Genomic DNA, 6,000 nt, shown 5'->3' with positions numbered 1-6,000 from the left:
GTGCATCCACAGGTGCATCTCAAGTAGGTCCAAGGAGGTGATCCGCCCCCTCTACGCGACACTGGCCAGGCCACAGCTGGAGTACTGTGTCCAGTTCTGGGCACCCCACTTCAAGAGGGATGTGGACAACATTGAGAGGGTCCAGAGGAGGGCCACCCGCATGATCCGGGCACAGCAGGGCAGACCCTACAATGAGAGGCTACGGGACCTGAACCTGTTCAGCCTTCACAAGAGAAGGCTGAGGGGGGACCTGGTGACCGTCTATAAACTCACTAGGGGGGACCAGAAGGGTTTGGGAGAGACCTTGTTTCCCCTAGCACCCCCTGAGATAACAAAGAATAACGGCCACAAGTTGTTGAAAAGTAGCTTTAAATTAGACATCTGTAAGAACTACTTCACAGTCAGGGCAGCTAGGATCTGGAACCAACTTCCAAGGGAAGTGGTGCTGGCTCCTACCCTGGGGGTCTTTAAGAAGTGGCTTGATGCCTACCTGACTGGGGTCAATTGAGCCCAGTTTTCCTCCTGCCCGGGCAGGGGGGTGGACTTGAAGATCTAAAAGGTCCCTTCCAACCCTACTTCTATGATTCTATGAAATGCCAGTCATGTTAGTCTAACATATTTAATGATTAGCTAGCAACAAACTTTGTCTTTCCACAGGTAAATATTCCACTAACTTCAAAAGGATGTGGAGGAAAGCAAGGACTGTACAAATTATGTAAGTATTTTTTTTTTTTTTTTTGGTTTGGTCATGAAGTCCACATGTAACTTGGCTAGAAAGGCTTTATAGAAATTCAATTATCATTGCTGCTCATCTGCGGGCCAACTGGGAAGTATACTATACTAACCCTGTTTACATTCAAAAGTTAACTTTACAATGACAAGTCTAGAAATGTCAGGCTTAGTCTTACAAGTGTTTATTAGGCAAAACTCTCTGTTGAATAATAAGGCCTTTTGTTTGCTTTCTGAATTGCAAGCATGTGCCTGCTCAGCACTCCTAAAAATTCAGGCCATCTATTTAGGCACCAAAGTTTGAAACTTATTGTTTTGCATTCTGGGGAATATATCCAGTAGAAGCTAGAAAATTACCTATATCCATAAAATTTGCCAATTTTGACATATGTTTACATAAACAAAATTTATATTAACTTTATGTCCTTCCATGCCAACTTCTGTGAATAGTATTTTGCACTTATGTAGTGCCTACTAGGATCTCAAAGCATTTGTGAAACAGTAATAAGTTAAACCTTACTACTTCCCTAGAGAAGGTAACTATTTCATATATAATAAAACAAAGCTAAGGCTATAACTGGCTTGTCTGTGGTCACAGAGAAAATTTGCAGCAAAGCCAGGAACAGAAGCCTTATCTCTCAATTATTGTGCATGTATTTAACAGCAGATAAAGCTTTATATAGTAAATTACAGTTAAAGCATGAAACATGCAACAAATACATAAAAGATAGTGAATGACTTATACAAAATGGAACATATATTTCTGATGGAGTGTTTTGTATCTTTAAAACACATCCTTGCTTTTTATAAGGGACAAGTGTTTGAGAAACCAAAGAAGAGTATGAATATGAAGAGTATGAAAACTAATGGAACATATTGCTTGTGTTAAGTGGGAAGAACAGATTTTTTCAAATGAAATTAAGAATACATTACAAGTTATAAATTAAAACTATATGATCCACTTCTGTCTTCAGTCTTTACTATGCCCTCTCTAAAATAAATATGATTAAGTAAATATGAATAAAATTTGAACTCAGCCCCTTAATCACATTGTAGTGTTTTAGCAGTATAATTCTTGTCCTGTTGAAACCAAAGGCAAATCTCCTATTGATTTCAATAGAGACAGGATTTCACATTTTTACATATATTTTTTCTTGGAGTAAAATTGCTCTCATGGGGCATGTCCAGATGAGCCCACACGTGCCTCTTGCAGCATCTCAAAGCAGTTTGAGATGCTGCAAGAGACACGCTGGAAACAAAAAACTGTTCCCTGCACTGCATATTTATAGCACTGACTCTAAATTTGATACCTGGAAATCCATGTATCAAAAAAAAAATGGGTGTATCAAAAAAAAAATGGTTGCATGAGCACCACATGCCCATCCCCACCTGCTGTGACTCCAACCGGGCTATGCCAGCATCAACATACAAGACCTGTGGTCTGTACAGGGAGATGAGGTCTGGTGCGACCTGACCTGACCTGGCATGGCACACCCCAGTAGCATGCCCTTGCACAGGACCAGGAGGCATGGCTCTTGGATGCATGGCTCCTGTCCACTGGCTCATGCTAGCTGGACCGGCCAGGCCAGGTCATCTCAGGCCAGCCGGATGCATTCTCCATGAGGATCTGGTGGTGATGCATGGCCATGCAGCTGTGCCTACAGCAGGACATGGCACATCACTGCCTGACCCTCATTGAGAACATGCCCAGCCAGCCCAATGCACCCTGGCCTGGCCCATGCAGCTAGTGTGCATCTTTGGACAGGAGCTGTACTTCCTAGAGCTGCAACTCCTGGTACTGTGCAAAGGCATGGTAGCAGGCCATGGCAGGCCAAGCTGGGTTGGGTCCCTCTGGGCCCATTCTCTCTGCACAGACTGCAGATCCACCAGTGCTTCTGCCGGCATGGCCCAGCTGCTGTCACAGGGTTTGGAGGGGGGTGTGTGTGGTGGCCCCCTCACAAACCTGATAGCCCCCCACACCACCCAACATCCCCCATCCCCCTCCTGCAAATCCTACACCACCCGCACACCCACCCACACCCCCTCCTGCAAAATCCACACCACCCACACACCCCACACCAACCCACATCCTCCTATACCCCCCACACCTCTTCCCACACCCCTCCTGCAAACCTCACATCTCCCCGTAACACAGCCAGTATGCCCACCTACCAGACAAGATGAGACCTGCTGACAGGAGCTGTGGCTGCAGGGGCAGCTGTCCCCACATCCTGGTTAGTGAAGGGGTCAGGAGGAGCTCTATTTTTTCTAGGATAAGAAAGCCAAAAGCAAACATCAAAACATATAGATATTTAGAATTTATTTTATTATGTTGATAGAGACACTGGTAGGCTTTCAAATTGCTTTAAAATTTTAAAGCTATCAACAAAACATTGCCCAACTGATCTCTCTCTCTCTCTCTCTCTCTGTATATATATGTATATGTGTACAGGGTCTTCATAAAGTCCTTGTGCATGTTTAAACTTTAATAACTTAGGTTGTAGGTATGATAGAAACAATCTGTAAACAGCATTTAAAAGCAAATGTATTAAAGTTTTAGAACAACTAGAGTACACAATGCTAGACTTCAACATAACCACCATCCATCGTGATACAGTGCTCAATCCAATCTTCCAATTCCTTGAAAATGTTTCCCAGTTGCTCTTGAGTTACTGCACTAATTGCATTGGTGATCCTAGTCCTAAGCTCCACCAAAGAACATGTTTTTGACAAGTAAACTACACTTTTAACATGTCCCCATAAAAAGAAGTCCAACAGTGACAGGTCAGGTGAACAAGGTGGCCAAGCAATTGGTCCACCTCTGCCTATCCACTTCTCTGGGAAAATGTCATTTAGGAACTGTCGTACACTCAGAGCGTAGTGGCACGGAGCTCCATCTTATTTAAGAATAAATTTGTTATTACTTATGAAGTCTATCATTGTGTACACTACTTGTCCTAAAACTTTAATAAATTTGCTTTTAAATGCCATTCACAGATTGTTTCTATCATACCTACAACCTAAGTTATTAAAGTTTAAAAGTGCACAAGGACTTTATGAAGACCCTGTATATATATATGGAGAGAGAGAGAGACAGAGATAGTTGTATTTTGTTTTAATAATGCAAGAACATGGATTTTGGAGTCTTTTAAAGAGTAAATTTTAGATTTTTTTATCAGAGAATTTGCAGTTTTTAAATAGGGGACACCAGGATTCCTGCTAGTGAAGGAAGTGGAAGGACCTAGGCAGAGGAGCCTGCTCAGAGCTGGCACCTGGAGCCCATCTGGAGGGCAAATGAGGTGGCTGTCCTTCTGGCCCTTTGGTAGGACATGCTTTGACAGTTCAAAGCAGGCCGCCATGCTAAGAACATCTTCCAGGCAATAGCTGTCCAGATAGCAGAGTGGAGGCACGCATGGCAGTAGTGCCGCACAAAAGGCCATCTGTGATGGAATGCCCACAAGACCTTGACCTTTATGCAGCACTGCCATGCTGATCACTTGTGCCTGCACTTCTGCATCCAGCCTGACAGTGCCCCAAAGAAATGAATGTTGGAGCACCCACCCTTTGTGAATTGCTGCTGCACAGCCATCTCACTGCATAGCACCACAAGGTCACTAGTCTCCTCCTGTGACCAGTTGTAACCCCAGGAGGCAGGGTGTGGCATGGGCAATGAAACCATCAGGGCTTCTGGATCAGCTTTCTGTGCCTCCATCAGCTCTCTGTGCCTCCCTGTGCTGCCAGGCCTGGGCAGCTGCCTGTAGCACCCAGCACAGGGGCACAGCACAGGACTGGCAGCCACATGGTGAGGCAATGCCCCACAAGACCTGCAGGCTCCATGAAGGCTTCTGGGGGTGGGCTGCGGCCAGTGGAGCTGGTCCTGGTGGCCAGGAGCTGCCTGCAGCTAGGTCTGGGTGCTGCCAGACCTGGCAGGAGCCTGGAGTAGCCTGTAGGCCTGGACAGTGCGGCTATGACAGCTTCACAGTATTGCAGTGCCAGGCAGCAGTGCTGGGGTGCAGACAGGCTGGTACAGCTGGCCTGTGTCCTGCACAAGGGGATACAGGGGCCTGGAGTGGCCTCAGGCTACCTTCTTGTGACCCAGGGCTCTGAGTGCCTGCAGGCTTCTAAGGGCCTGATGCTGGGGCTGCCAGAGAGCCAACCAAATCCTGAAGTAGGAGAGGCTCTCAAGCCCAGAGCCCTGGGGCTAGCCTCAGGTTGGGCCCCTAGTGGTGGGGCTAACTGGGAGCAAATCTGCTCCCCAATGGCATTTATGTGTGCATTACTGTGCAGTAACTACTCATGAGTAAATTTGCTACTTGCATTTGCAGGTAGTAAATTTACTTGTGAGTAGCGATTTTTTACTATTCAGTAAGCATGTGCATGAATAGATGTGCATACTTACTGAGCAGTAAACTATGCTACTGTGTATTAAAGCATCTCATGTAGAAACACCCTCTGTCTCCTGAGACAGGAGTAGGATGAAAATACTGGAGGATGCTGAAGGACTACAGTTTTTCCTGACAGAAGCCATGGCACATACAGACATTTGCTCTCCCAGGAGACACTGTCCTGCAAGTAATTTAACTCTGATTGTTCCCAAGTTATTTTTCTCCTGTAGTAGCCATGTTTACCCTGGGAGATAAAGGCTGAACATCCATATACTTGTAATTTCTCCTGAGAGAACAGCAACTCTTCTAGGAAAAACTGAATATTTGTATGAGGCCTTAATCAGTGTTGTCATAACTTTCAATACTGGGGGGGGAAGGGGGAAGACATGTCTATAATTCAATTTTGCTCATATTGTTTATACTCATAAAAAATGAGTATAAACCAGGTGAAATCCCTGTGGGGAGCGGGGAGTGTATGTATTATATAAGCAAGTCAATGTCTCTTTCTGGACCCAGCAACAAAAATCCTTCCCTAGAAAATATATAAAAGTTAAATGCCGCATTTCCTAGAACTGAAGATTTGTATTTATTATTTTGCCTAGGCTGTGATTTTAAAATATGCAGCTAGAACGTGGTAGTTAAGTGGTTCTAAATAACACATTGGAAGACTTAATGTTAGAAGTAGCATGTGCTAAACCTGTTTGTTAAAACCTGTGCTGTACTGATTCTTAATCAGTTTAACATGTATTAAAAACAAGGTGCATTTTCAAATATGTTACTTAGAATGTGTTATTCAACACTTCCTAAGAAAACACCTTTTACCCTAGTCTTGACAAAACCTGTGAGTCTCCATAAGGCAAGAGATAGCACTGAAAAACAGATGAAC

This window comes from Alligator sinensis, unplaced genomic scaffold, assembly GCF_000455745.1.
Source record: "Alligator sinensis unplaced genomic scaffold, ASM45574v1 scaffold231_1, whole genome shotgun sequence".
In the NCBI taxonomy this organism is placed as follows: domain Eukaryota; kingdom Metazoa; phylum Chordata; order Crocodylia; family Alligatoridae; genus Alligator; species Alligator sinensis.
This window is presented reverse-complemented; position numbering follows the sequence as displayed.